This window comes from Pteropus medius, unplaced genomic scaffold (genome assembly GCF_902729225.1).
Source record: "Pteropus medius unplaced genomic scaffold, Ma_sr-lr_union100, whole genome shotgun sequence".
Lineage (NCBI taxonomy): Eukaryota > Metazoa > Chordata > Mammalia > Chiroptera > Pteropodidae > Pteropus > Pteropus medius.
The window spans coordinates 2170886-2186117 of NW_024354503.1; the positions used below are offsets into that span (position 1 = coordinate 2170886).

The following is a 15232-nucleotide window of genomic DNA, read 5'->3' on the forward strand; positions in this document are numbered from 1 at the left end:
CACAGAGGGAAAGCGGGTGAGGACTGAATTCTGGTGTAACCATTGTAAGGTAGATGACCTAGATGGGAGTGAGAAGGCGGATAAGTTTGAAGTGAGTTGAAAGCTTCATTGGGCTTAGGCTGCTGGAAGGAGGAGTAGTTCTGATCTGCTATAGATAGATATTTGGAGCACCATCAGAAGAACCTGTGGGTGGGAGCAACAGGAGGGCATTCCTAACATTCTCAGAGTGACTGAAAAATTAGCACATGGTCAGTGCTATTAGGTACCTGCACAAGGTTACCTCAAGGGCAGAGCTGAGTCCAACTATATTAAAAGTGAGAGTGGAGCCAAAGAAGAGTTCAGGAACTCAGTGATGGAGGTAACAAGACAAGTGACAGCTGGTGCTGCTAGTGCAGTGTACATTGACCCTTGGACTCTGCCTGCCAAGTCTGGGGGCCAGGCATTTACTTCAATGGCAAAGACATGCACCAAACTTCCAGTGAACGTAGCATGTAGTCTCCTCTGTGATTCCTAAAAGGCTTTCTGATGATACTTGGGTGAGTTGCATAACCTTGTTGGACATTAGTTTCCTCATCTGTAAATTAGGGCTAATGATATCTACCTCATAGGGGTAGTAGGAGAATTAAACAGGAAGTGTGTAGACAGTGCTTCGCACAATGCTGGACATTATTACCATCACAGAGCAGTTGTTGACCTTGCCAAAGGCATTCAAGAGATTCAAGGATATGAAAAAGACCAGAGACCAGCGAATTGAGCAAATAAGATGTTTTAATCACCTCCTCTTCACCTCAGCTGATAAGGGAGGGATTCTCACCCTAGACATATGTTATGAACACATAACACAGGACACTGGACAGATGAGATTGACAGCAGTTTGTTAGTTGCAAATACACCTAGCTCCAGAAGAGGACACAGCCTGCCATGCCAGACCACATGCACTCAGGAGCAGAGGAACCAGGGATGGTGGGAAGCAGGCTTTACAGTATTAAGAGGATCGGCTGCCCCCTGGTTTCTGCCAGAGGATGTGATTGGCTTATTTGAATAATTGGGGGGCTGGGAGGGGACTGAATTCCACTACTCAGGGACAAGCAGAAATTGTACCTGGTCCCTTCAATAAGGAAAATTGTTCGGCTAGGGGACCTTGTCTGTGGAGCAGAATGGGTAGTGGAATTTGTGGTTAAGCCCTTTGAGACTTTCCTGATTTTACCAGATGTCGAGGTGGCACATATGTTGAGCCTTAATTTTAGACTTTATACTAGGAAAGAGAATACAGGCCTTGAAATGCTGTTTAAGTTTTCAGGGGATCTGGGTAGGGGGAATTAGAATTGTCTAACTCTGGGGGGGAAGACTGAAGGCACAGTGGCTAGAAAAGGTGTCACTGTAAGTCATATGTAGTGTCATGAGCCAAGATCTCTTCACTGTATTCAGTTCAGCATACATTTATTGATTGGCTATACCATCCTAGGCCTTTAAAGGCTTAGCTAGGTTCACTCTAGATCAGGAGCAGTTTGACCTCTAGTTATTTTGGCAGCAGCCAGGGAAGCTGACTAGTCCTGGAAGACCAGGTTGCTGGAATGCATCTTAAAGGAGTTTGGGTTGGTGCCAGGCCATATAGCTATTCACCTAAAGCCTGGTTATTGGAATCCTCTGTATTTTGTAGTTTTATTCTCAGAGCTATTTGGAGTTTGTTTTTCTGGCTTGAGCCAAGGACATGTGCAAAAGGAAAAGATTTAAGGATGACTTGTGACTTTTAAGAGGTGAAGTGTTGCTTAAATATATAACATATAATATATATAATAATTAGATGTGAAAAAATGTCATTTGAGAACAAGTAGTGTTGTATAGTCTTTTGTATCTCAGTGAGGGTTCTTTGGACCATCAGCATTCATATTACCTGTAGCTTATTAGAAATACAGAATTCAGACCCCACTCCAAAACTTCTGGATTAGAATCTTTTCTTTGACAAGACCCCCAGGTAATTCTTAAGCATATTAAAGTTTGAGAAACTGTTCTAGTGGGTAGAAGGGCATGAGCTTCAGGATCAGACCAACTGGATTAAAATCTCAGTTCCTCTCTGATTTGTTATGTGACCTTGGGCCTGTTCCTTAACCTCTTCCCTATCAGACTTATTTGTAAATTGAGTTTAACTGTCTTGCTGGGTTGTTACTATTAAAGGAGTTAACGTAAAAAGAAACAGTAGAATACTTAATTATTAGTAGCTCTTATTCATGGTTATTTGATGAATAATATCCTAATATAATTCAGTAGAATATGAAAAGAGAGAGCAGGACATCATTAAGACTAACTCTATTGTGAGACATGAATTGATAATTGAGAAAAATATGGTCTCCTGAGCAGTGGATGTGGTTGGCTCAGGGTGAGACTGAAGTGTACTTGTTAAGTAACCAGGACTTGACTGGATGCTGAGCATCTTAATGGATGCTGAGCTCTTGGAAGGGAGAATTATCCGCAGAAGTGGTATATAGGCTTGGCATCCAGTGTGGCCTTCACATTATAAAGGAAAGAACCATGGCTTGAGAGTTATATTAGGATGTTACCTGGGCTAGTTCTGCCCTTTCTTAGCTCTGTGGCCCTTAAGGCATTTGGTATCTATGAGCCTTAGAGTTTATCTTTAAAATGAGGGTACAGGGGATGATGAGGCGCAAATCCCAGTATATAAGCAAGGTATTATTATCTCAGCATCATCCCTACTTGATGTCCACCAGAGAGCTCACTGGACAGCCTTCCAAATCCCCAAAGGTAGATTTTATGCCTGATTCACCCAGTTTAGAGACTTCAGTACTGGAGTTCTTCCGAGGTGTTCTGGCTACCTGGATTTACCAATGATCAAAATGTACTTCAGGAAAGCACACGGGCCATTCAGATATTGCTACAAATCTCAGGGATTGGAACAGTAGTAGACTAGCATTTGGGATGGAATGATGATGGTAGTGATGATAACAGTAGGAATAACAATGAATATATATGAAAAGATAGTACCGTAAACCCAGAAGTGTCGAATGCAAAAACCTCCATCCCTTACACTATACATTGCTGCCTTTCAGGCCCTCAGTATAAGAGAAGAGACCAAATGACAGCTGCCTTTGAACTTGAGAAATCTGGGCCCGATGAAAGCTACAGTCACCCTTTTCTAACCTCACCAATCCTCCTTGCGTTCTCAGAAATAATTGCTAGTGGTTCTCTTTTAACTTAGCCGATTCCTTAGATACCTTACATTTTAAATCATCTTTTTGTGTGTAGAAAATGCCCCCATTTCTTGTCTCTGAATGTGTGATCTTTGCTCTAATTATGTTGAGAGTGCCTGTTATTTCACCTGATTCTGGTTGTTTGTGAGATACTAAATAGCCACAGGGTTAAAGCTGACTCAGATCAAAGAGTAACTCAGCCTCCCAGGACCTCAGTTTCCTCTCTTAAAAAGGGAAGAGATTGGACTAAGGTCATTTGGTCATGTGACAAGAGTACGTGATAGATAAAGTAATGAATTTCTGTTTGCTGAAAGCAATGAATAGAGCTCAGCAAGGTCCTGTCCAGCTTTCTGGTTCCAACAGCCCAGGCATCAAGATAGAAGTAAAAGTTTTATTCAGGAGGTAGGGGTTATCAATCGCAACAGTAAAAAAAAAAATACTTTAAGGAGTAAGGTTGCATCACGCCAGACCATAAGAACCAGACCATGTCTCACACCATGAAATACATGTACCCCAAGGAGAGTGCAGAATCGTTTGGGGAACCAGAACCAAGTATTAGAATGGTTGTTCTCTCTTGATACGGAAATCCAGGCAGAGGTGGGTCCAGCTTCTGCTCCATGGAACTCCATCAATTGTGTAGTGTTAGACAGTATGTATAGGATGCCTATTCTTTCTTCCCATTACTAGTCACTTTTTCCTTATTAGTCCATCCCACCCGTCACTGGTAAAGCTCTGCTTTAATTGTGCTGTTTTCTCATTTAGAAGTCCTCCCTCAAAACAAGTATAAGTCCCTCTGCTTGTTTTCTGGCCTTCCTAACCTAGGCAGCCTTGTGCTCCACATTTCCTCTTACATGAGTGTTTTTAGAGGCCCACCATATCCAGCCCAGTGTCCATAATAATGATGGCAGCTACTTATTGGATGACTTTCCAATGCCAGGTGCAGTGCCAGTTGCCCAAACACACGCACTATTTCCAGCCTGCGTACCAAGCATACCTCTTCTGGAACTGGGTTCATGGTTCTCTCTGTCTACAGGTCTTTATCTCTTCACCCTTGCCTGTCGAAATTGTACCTAACTTGCTTTACCCGCTCCAGCCCCTTCCCTTTCCTTGCTACTCACCAGGATCAATCTGTTTTGTTTTGTTTTTTTCCCCTTTCTCTTCCTGTCCCTCTTCTTGTCTCTTGTGGATTAAGGCTTTTTTTAAAAAAAGAGTTCTGCTTTTGATCATTCCAGTATTGGGTCAACTTTATTACAAACTCCCTGTGGACAAGGATCTTGTTTTATATTTCACTTGACTCCCGCCTAACACCTAGCAATGTGCTGAGTAAATAGTAGGCAGTTAACTCATAAATAGTTATTGGTTGACGTGTGTATTGCTGGCTGAAGACTTATGGGAAATAAGTATAGTAAATTGGAGAATCGCAGGTCGAGTTCCCGAGGCACAGAAAAGAGCCTCTTACTCTCCAGTAGTGGCAGCAAAGTCCTTTAAGTACTATGCTGAGGGCATTACCAGCAGTTGTGGATTTCAGAACATCTATTTTATTTAATTAAGCAATGCATATTGAAACCGTAAGTCTTTATATTCCTCTTTGTTCGTTAAAGGCATTCCATATTTTCTACCAACTATTACTTAGTTTTCACTTTGACATTTTCTGGTTTTTGTCTTGTGTCTGACTGTGATATCTTTGTAACTTAAAGAATCCTCAAACTTTTGATTCCTTTTTGGCAGTAGACAGAATAAAAATTTAAATAAGTAAGTAAGTAAATAAATAAATATTCTTTGTGCTCCCTTTAGAAAGCTGGCCTAGTTTTCACTTTGTGTTGAATTCCCATTTGTGTTTTGAGTCATTTTGCAGTACTTGGTTCAACCAATTAAGTTTTTCTTTCTGAGTATCTTTATTCTGTATCAGTATAGTTTTTTCTTGAGGCTTTAATATTGTTCCTTTGAGGAACATTCATCTGTCTAGTGCTCTTTTGTTGCTTAAATATTCTTCCCCTGGGACCTTTGACAATTTTCCTAAGCTTAGCAATTTTAATAAGTGCTTAATAACATAATTTAGGTTGCTTCTGTGCGATAATCTATAGGATTCACTTAGTCCAACATGCAGTGTTTCCACTCTAGTTTCTTAACTCTGAAAAGCACACTTAAGTGATATTATATCTAGTGCTATATTCTCTCTCCTCCATTTAACTTCCTTGCAATGGGAGTTAGGGGTAAACTCAGTAAAATATATGTTAGAGGCTTTTACATTTCAGTTGTGATATCAGCAAAGTATAGTTTAGCCTCTATAGTATAATTCAGCAGCCCCAAATCACTAGTGTATCCCTCATGATTATATAGATTTATTTAACGATAGTATTTTGTACCTGAAAGTGGTTAGTTTGTTTATTTACAGATAGATACTTCAGCTGTTATATCAGATGGCTTGTTTCAGAACTATTTCATGAGAATGATTCACACCTTCTCTTGGTAATAATAACAGCTAACACATGTAGTATTTACTACATGTTAAGCATTGTTTAAGTGTAAACTCACCCACATGTAATTCTCTTACAAACAACTTATAGCTGGGTTTTCAAAAATCCAGTCAGAGAATCTGCCCTTTAACAAGAAAGTTAAATCTGCTTCTTTGTCATGATTACTAATACATTTAGGTTTATTTCTACCGTCTTTAGTTGTTTTCTGTTTTCTACACTTTCTTCGCCTTCCCTTTTCCCACATGCTATTAGATCAATCACATTTTCTTTATTCCCTTTTATAACTCTTGTTTGCAAATATTTATTTAGCTTTTATTCCCTTAGATCCTTACCTGTTAACATAACATACTTCACTTAGCAGAAGCTAAAGTTAATCATTATTTTTGTCATCCTTTTGGCTCTTAGAACACCCTAACTCTAGTCTTCCTTCTCTCATCTTCCATGTTGTTGAGATTTTAATTTCAGAGAGGCAGCGGATTTTTTAAAATACAGACCTCAGAGCCAGACTACCTGAGTTTGGACCCTAGCTCTACCACACACTAGTTGTATAACCCTGGGTAAATTGTGTAACCACTCTGTGCCACAGTTTTCTTGTCTGTAAAATGGGGATGATAAGAGTACCTACTTCATAGAGTTGTTGAAAGGATTAAGTGAGTTAATATATGAAAGTATTGAGAACAGTGCCTGGCACATAGTAAGCATTTAATAAGTGGCAGCTACTGTGGTTGTCATTATTCTGCCTTGTTTTTTAATCTCCCCTTCCCATGTCCATTTTGAAACAGTCAGTGCATTTTAGGTGCATTTTAGGTATATCAACATATTTCTTAATTTCTTTTTATTGAGATATAGTACATATAGTACAATGAGCTTATGTTTACTATTTTAAGAATTTTGACAAATATCAACACTTTAAGAACTACCCAAAATAAGATGTAGAACATTTTCATTCTCCCAGAAAGTTCCCTTGTGTCTTTCCATTCAATTCCCTTCACTGTACCACCCCAATAACCTCTACAACCACTGTCTGATTTTTATCAGATATTTCTAATTCCTATAAATTGAGTCATATAATATGTACTCTTTTGTGCTTGGCTTTGACTTAACATAATATTTTTAAGATTTATCCATGTTATTGTCTGTGTCAGTGGTTCATTCTTTACTATAAGAAATCACTACACAGTTCTCCTAAGTAGATGTACCATGTTACACTTCTACCAGCAATGTATGAGAATTCTAGTCACTCCACATCCTTACCAGCATTTTGGTGTTATCAGTCTTCCTAATTTTAACTTTCCTAGTGGTTATGTTTAGCATTCCCTTTGCTTGCTACCAGCTTTTTCTTTTCTTACATCCTATCTCTGGTTCAGTTCTTTCTTATAGTAATTCTTTCAGTGACAGTCTATGAGTCTCTCGTTTAAAGATTTTATTTTAATCTGGATATAGATACTTGGTTGATTCTTATATTCCTTAATATTTGAAAACTTACTCCATTTTTTTCACACCTGTTGTTATTAATGAGAAGTCTGTATCAGTGCAATTGTCATTCTCTTGTAAGTAATATCTTTTGGGTCGCTTACAATTTTTTTCTGTGTTTGAATTTTTCATTCTGAAGCTTCATATATGTCTTTAATTCTAGAAAATTCTCAGTAATTATATCTTCAAATTGCTTTTTCCATATGTTCTCCATCATCTCCATCTGGAATACCTGTTAGATGCATGTGCAACCTTCTCATTCTGTCTTCCATATCCTTTAACTTCTCTTTCATATTTCTTTTTCTTTTTTAACTCTCTGCTACCTTCTGAGTAATTTTCCTCAGACTTCTCTTCCTAATCACTAATTTTCTCTTTAGCTGTATCTAATCTATTTAATTCATCAGCGATGCATTTCAGTGACTTAATATTTTATTCCTAGAATGTCTTTGGATACATATGTAGCTATAAGTATTATGTAGTACTGTTTCGATTGTGTTTTTTTTTTAACTTATATAAATCGTATTATGCTCTAGATCTCATTCCAGTTCTTATTTTTTTTTATTCAGCACTGGGTATTTAAGATCTAGTCATCTAAGGAACAAAAAGAACTACTAATCAAAAACTGACTCACAAATATAGAGGATACTTTGGTGACAGAGGGGAAGTTGGGGGCCTGGGAGAATGGGGTGAAGGATTAAAGAAGTACAAATTAGTAGTTAGTAGATGGGTATGAGGATGGGGAGCACGGCATAGGGAATGCAGTTAGCATTAATATATTGACTAGGTGGAAAACCAGAGGAGAGAAGGAGCAATTAGGGGGATCATTTTATAAACTATATGAATGTCTAACCAATGTACTATATACTTGAAACTAATAATAATAATAATAATAATAATAATAATAATAATAATATAATAATATAATAATAATAATAATAATAAAAAGATCTAGTCATGTTTCTGTCTGAATAGCTAGTTATTGCTTCTTTCTAATGCATTATATTCCATAGTATACATCCTGCATACTTAGTCACATGCTTTTAGCGATGGACATCTCAATTGCATCTAATCTCCCTGCTACAAACAATGCCCCAGTGATCTTTCTGGCCATGTTTCCTTATGGATCTATGTGAGAATTTTTCTAGGATATATACCCAGGAGTATGATTCCTGGGTTATAAGGCATATAAGCACAGAAGATTTCACTAAATATTGCCAGAATGTTTTTCAGAACAGCTATATCAATTTATATGCCCATCAGTGGTATCTTAGATGCATATACATGTTCTACACATGTTACTGCAAGACTGGAGAAATTACTCAACCTCTCTGGGCCTCAGTCTCCCCATCAGTAAAATGGGAAAATAACAGCATCTACCTCATTAGGTTGTTAAAAGGATAACATGAGTTAATATATATAAAGCATATAGAGCACTTCCTGAATATAATAGATATCAAAATAAATGTTAGCTGCTATCATAACTATCACTGTTACTATAGTTGTTACTAATTAAGTAAGTGCCTCTGAACTGCCTAGTTATAGCATTTGCCTATCCTCCTTGGATTTCATTTTTTTCCTTAAGATTTGTAGGAATATCTTATATAGTCTAGACATTAAATCCTTGTTGCCTTTTAACTTTGCAGATACTATCTCCTAGTTCTACCATTTGTCCATTTGTCTGTTAATCACATCTACAGAGTTCTTTGACAGAAACCTTTAATATCAATGTAGTCAAATTCATCTTTTGCCCTTTTTTTTTGGTGGTGGGAGTGTTGTTTAAGAAGTTTCCCTACCCCTCAGGAATACCCTCTGACATTTTCTGCTGTTTGCCTTTATAGATTGACCTTTCACATTTGTGTCTTCCTCATATGGTTTGTAATAGTGAGCTTTTTTCTGTTTTTCTTTTTCCCAGTGTGAGTCTCTGGGCCTTGCGTTATGAAAGTATTCCGTTTTCTTTTTGCTGCGACATGTCAAAGACCCGTTTTTATGTTAATTTCTCAACTCAGAATTTCTGTATGATACAGGGTATAAATTTGGATCCTACACCTCTGTGGCATAGGCCTACATTTTCACTTTCTTGAGAGTGCCTTTTCCCCTACTCAAGGCCTAGATAATTAGCAACTTTTATTGCTGTTCTCTGAGCCAGTGGGCAGAAATCTTTCAGACTGCATATCAAGGAGGGATAGGTATTTGAGGCTATTTTATGCAAGAGCCTCAGTTTCAACTCCCCCACCTTCCACCCGCCTAAAGCTATATTTCCAGTCTTCATGCAAGCTTTAATGCTTTCTTCCTTCAAGAATAGGGCCTGTATTGGAGTTTGAAACTCCTATGCACCACCATGGTCTACTATTCTGGCTTTGATTTTGATGTCTCTTTCATTTCAGGCGCCTGGGGATTCTGCCTCCTCTCCCCGCCCCATCTTTTTTTTTAAAGTTTGGATAAAATGAGTTGATATATATAAAGCATTTTTGTTTTGTTTTATCCAGCATTTCTGTGTGTGTGTAGTAGGAAAAAAGATCCATTTTCATCAGCTCAGTGTGCCATTTTCCCAAAAGTCTGTTCTTTAATTAGTATTCCTATTAAACTCAGTAATATTTCAACTTTCAACATTGCCAGCTTACACTCATTAAGTATCCTTTGATCACCCTTGAATGTTTTCTACCTTAACTGTCTCCATTCTCTTTTTATTGGTCAAATTTATAAACATGTTTTTGTTATCTATGTGTTGGTAAGCCACATAATTCTGTTCAGTTTTTTAAACCTTGCTCAGTTGCTTATTCTGCTAAAGTTCTTCTGTTATTTTCTCATCTAATTTAGTTGTTAACAAAAATATTAACTATCTCTGACCACAAGGTCCTAGAGTTAATGCTCAAAATACCTCCCTCTGGGTCCTTGATATATCTTCTTATTTCTTAATCTCATGAAAAGTTTGAATACTTTCCCCAGAAAAATGACCAAACTACAACATTTTGAGTAAGTTTTAGTTTGTTCTGAAAATATAATTTCAACCACTCGTTTCTTATTAATAAGAATGTTTAAAAAGATCTAATGTATGTCCAGATAAGTTTTGATTTACTGTAATTTGTAAGGCTTATGTCTTCTTTTTGGGGGAAAAAAAAAACACATTATGCTGCTATAATTTTTTCTTTAGAAAAACCACATTGGTGCCTGTTTAGTGGTTTATATTTTGTGTTATTTGCAAATTGAATTATTCTTATTTTTCTCAGATATTAAAATAAGTTAATTTACAGTTTTTCAAAACCATCTGCTTTCTTGTAAAGATAGCTCCTACTCTTGCCTGCTCTAAGTCTTATAGAATTTTTTTCTGTTTTCCACAAGTACCAAGAAATACAGATTCCAGTCCTGCTTCTACTACTGCTACTATTACAGCAAGTCAGTTAGCTCCTACGCCACAGTTTCTTGATCTGTTTTTAAAAAGCATGCATTTTTATAATGCAAATATTAAGACCAACTTCTCAAACAGTAGGACTGGATGTCTTCAAAGATACTCTTTGAGTAAAGTAAAAATATTTTATGAATTCATGAATGCCCTATGATGTTAGATACCATGGTATTATTAGACAGAGTTTACAGGGTGATTAGAGCTGAAAATTTTACTTTCATTTTAGGAAATTTTTTAAATAAATGAACTTTATTTTTAGAGCAGTTTTAGGTTTTCAGCAAAAATGAGAGGAAAGTAGAGATTTCTCACATATGTACAACCTTCCGTAAAGTTCCATACCACAGTGACACATTTGTTATAGTCAGTGAACCTACACTGGTGTATCATTATCACCCACAGTCCATAGTTTTCATTGGGGTATACTTTTGGTATTGTACATTTCATAGATCATGACAAAAGCATAATACATGAATCCACCATTGTAAAAGGACACAGAATAGCTTCACTGAAAATCTGTGCTTCACCTAATCATCTCTCCCTCACCCCAACCACTGGTAACTACTGATCTCATGACTGTCTCCATAGTTTTGCCTTTTCCAGAATGTCATTTTTTTGGATTTGTATAGTATGTAGCCTTTGGATTAGCTTCTTATACTAAGTAACATGCATATAAGTTTCCTCCATGTCTTTCCATGGCTTGATAGCTCATTTTTTTTTCAGTACTGAGTAATATTCCATTCCTGAATGTACCACAGTTTATTTATCCATTCACCTATGGAAGAGCATCTTGGTTGCTTCCAAGTCTTGGTTGCTTCCAAGAGCTGCTATCTGTGTCTTGTACAAAAACTTTTGTGTGCAAGTTTTTGCATTGATATGTTTTCAGTTCATTTGGGTAAATACAAGGAGCACTGTTGCTGGATAATATGGTAAGGATATGATGAGTTTTATAAGAAACTGCTCATCGGTCTTCCAGAATGGCTGTACCATTTTGCATTTTCACCAGCAACGAATAGGAGTTTCCATTGCTGCACATCTTCATGCATTTGGTGTCGTCAGTGCTTTAGATTTGGCCAGTCTAATAGGTGTGCAGTGGTATCACATCGTTGCTTTAATTTGCAATTCCCTAATGAAATATAATGTTGAACTTCTTTTTACATACTTACTTGCAGTCAGTCTGTATATCTTCTTTGGTGAGATGTCTGTTAAGGTCTTTGGTACATTTTTTAATCAGGCAGTTTTTTTTTTTATTGTTGAGTTTCAAGAGTTCTTTGTATATTTTGGAGAATAGTCCTTTATTAGATCTGTCTTTTGCAAATGTTTCTCCCAGTCTGTGGCTTGTCTTCTCATTCTCTTGACAGTGTCTTTTGTAGATCAGAAGTTTCTAAATTATAATTAAGTCCAGCTCATCAGTTATTTCTTTCGGGGATCATGCCTAAAAATCAGTTGAATCTAAAAATCAGTTGCATTTAAAAATCAGTTACCATACCAAGTTCACCTAGGTTTTTTCCTTTGTTCAAGGAGTTTTAGAGTTTTGCCTTTTATATTCAGGACTATGATTCATTTTGAGTTAAATTTATGAGGGCTGTGAGGTCTGTGTCTAAATTCATTTTTTTAAACATGGAGATGTCCAGTTCAATCACCATTTATTGAAAATACCATCTTTGCTCCATCGTGTTGTCATGGCTCCTTTTGTCAAAGATTAGTTGTCTTTATTTTTGTGGGTCAGTTTATCTGTTCTTTCACCAATCCACACTGTCTCAGTTACTATAGACGTAGTAGGTCTGGAAGTTGAGTGGTGTCAGTCCTCCAACTTTGTTCTTCAATATAGTGTTGGCTATTCTGGGTATTTTGCCTCTCCATATAAACTTTAGAATCTGTTTATCAATATCCACAAAATAACTTGCTGGGATTTTGATTAGGATTGTGTTGAATCTATAGATCGGGTTAGGAAGAACAAATCTTGACAATACTGAGACTTCATGACCTTGAAGTTCTTGCATGTCATCTACGTTTTCAGTTAAAGCCTCTAGCATATTAATCATGGTTTTTAAAAATTCTTTGCCTAGTAATTCCTGACATATCTGACTGTGGTTCTAATGTTTGCTCAGTCTCTTCAAATTGTGTTTTTTACTTTTTAGTATGCCTTGTAATTTTTCCATGAAAGGTAGACATAAAGTACTAAGTAAAAAGAACTGTGGGAAATAGGCCTTTAGTGATGGGGTTGGTAGGGTGTGGGAGGAGAAAATGTTTATAGACCTATGATTAGGTCTCAGTCTTTTGGTGAGCATGTGCCCCTGGACTATGAACCTCACCAGTGCTTCTCAAGTCCCCCACTCCTTAGGTGGTATGGGATGGCTGAAATGGGTAGAAGTTGGATATTTCCCATCCTCCAGTTAGGTTAGACTGGTAAAATAGTTTCTCCAGAGGGTATGCCTTGTTAAGAAGAATAGAATGCTCTGGTATACTTAAAAATTGCTTGCTCCCCCTCCCAGAAGCAGGAGGGAATTTTTATCCAATATTCACTATGAGAACCTGGTAGTGCTCTTGGAGATAAAACTCACAAAATTATGACTCGTTCCCCCTGGAGTTTTTAACACTCAGACTTGTCCACACCAAGCCTGCAGCAATGCATGAGTTTCAGTTTAGTTTTCCTAGTCTGGCACTGGTTGCCGTGGAGGTTTCTGTTATTGGGTTTCTGCTCTGAGAAGTTGTGATTCTCTGGATCTGCCTGTCTGCCTCTCCAATTTTGAGGGCAGCAGTTTTGCCCTTTGACTTCACGTCTCTGTTGAATCTAAGAAGAGTCGTTGATTTTTGTGTTTGTTCAGCTTTTTACTTGACAGGACAAAATGATGACTGCTAAGCTCCTTAAATGCCGGACCAGAAACTGGAACTTGGAAATATTTTATTTCTATTTTTATCTGTTGGTTTCAAAAGTGGAAAATAAGGAAATAATATTGGAATAGAAAGGGCATCATGCATAATCTTGCTAATAAAGGCAACCGGTGTTATTTTGACATGTCTTTAGACCCTTTTCTTACTGTATTTTTTCTTTATACAAGTGAGATTATATAATTTTGCTATTAGCATAAGATCCTCAAACCTAAAACTGAAATATAGATGTCCCCTTCCTTAAACTATCTTTTTCTTGTATTATCTGGATCGTCTCACCATCTACCCCCACTCACCAAACCAGAAACCCGGGGAGTCGTCTCTCTCATCCCTCACGTCCATTCAGACCCCAAATCATGACAGTTACACTGTCTAAATGTTTTTGGCTATCTCTTATTTCTTCTCTTAGCACTTTTCCTGGTCAAAGCCTGCATTGCTTTTTCCCTGAACTCCTGCAGTAATAGAACCTGTCTCTAGTATTATCCCCCTTAAATTCTGTATACATCTTCATTTAGATGATATATTTAAAATACATATCTGACCATGTGATTTCGCTGCTTCAAACCCCTCACTGGCTCCTAATTGCCTTTAGGATAAATCCAAGCTCCTAAGCATGGCCTATATATTTCTTTGTGGCCAGAACCCCTGCCTGCCTCTCCAGATTTATCTCCTGACATTCCCCATCCCCTGCTTTATGTTCCACTATCACTGAACTCCCTATAATCCCACCTCCTAATCCTCCTCCCTGCTACTCTGTTTTGTTTTCTGACTTATGTGCCTCATGCAGGCTTCCCGGCTTGGAAAGCCTTTTTTCCCACACTCTTACCACCTTAGCAGTGCCTATTCATTTATTAACAGGTCAGCAGTTAGCTCCTACTCAAAACCTTACTCTAACCCCTGGACTCCCCTCTTCCCCAAACTGGGTTTCTAGATGTAACTATTATTATGTTTCCTTCCCATTCATTTATTCATTCCCTCAACTAACCAACAATATTTGTGTTAGGCAGAATTTTAAGTACTGGGATATAGCAAATGATTTAAAAAAAAAAAAAGTTCCTTCCCTAATGGAACTTACATTCTAGCAAAGGGAGATCCATAATAAACAAGTAAAAATATGTCAGTAGGTAATAAATACTGTGATGAAAAATAGAGTAAGAGGGATGGAATATTCTGAGATTGGACAGGATGTTGCTATTTAAAGAACATGGTCAGGAGAGGCCACACTGAACATGTGGCCTTTGAGCAGAGACCTAGTGGAGGTGAGAGTGAGCCATGCACCTGTGTGAAGAAACCTTGAGCATCATGCTCAGTTTGTGTTAGGATCAGCAAGAAAGACAGTGTGCTCAGAGCAGAATGGTGAGGGGGAGAGTGGTAGACGCCGCAGAGGGATTGTATAATAGCCTACAGAGGGATTGGACAGCCAGATCATGAAGGGATTGTGGGCTATTATAAGAACTTGGGATTTTAGTTTTTACTGTGGGGCCCAAAACTATGGAGGCTTTTTGCAAAGAAATGACAAGATCGGGCTATGTGCTACAAAGATCATTCTGACTACTGGGTTGAAGATAGGATAGGGTAGGGATAGTGCTAAGAAGAGGCAGAAGCATGGAGACCAGTTAGGAGATTGCTAGAATAATCCAGAAAGAAGGTGATGGTGGCTTGGACTGACTAGAGTAGAGCCAGTAGAGGTGGTGATAAGTGGTTGGATTTGGATATAGTTTGAAGGTAGCACCATCAAGATTTATAAAGGGTTAGATAAGGGTATAAGAAAAAACAGGGGATAA

General features: G+C 37.7%; 1 protein-coding gene across 3 annotated transcripts in view; it reads left to right on the plus strand.

The window, feature by feature from the left end:
• The window catches only part of ZBTB40 (zinc finger and BTB domain containing 40), a 65010-nt gene that overhangs the window by 13432 nt on the left and 36346 nt on the right, over window positions 1-15232 (plus strand). The window lies entirely within an intron of this gene.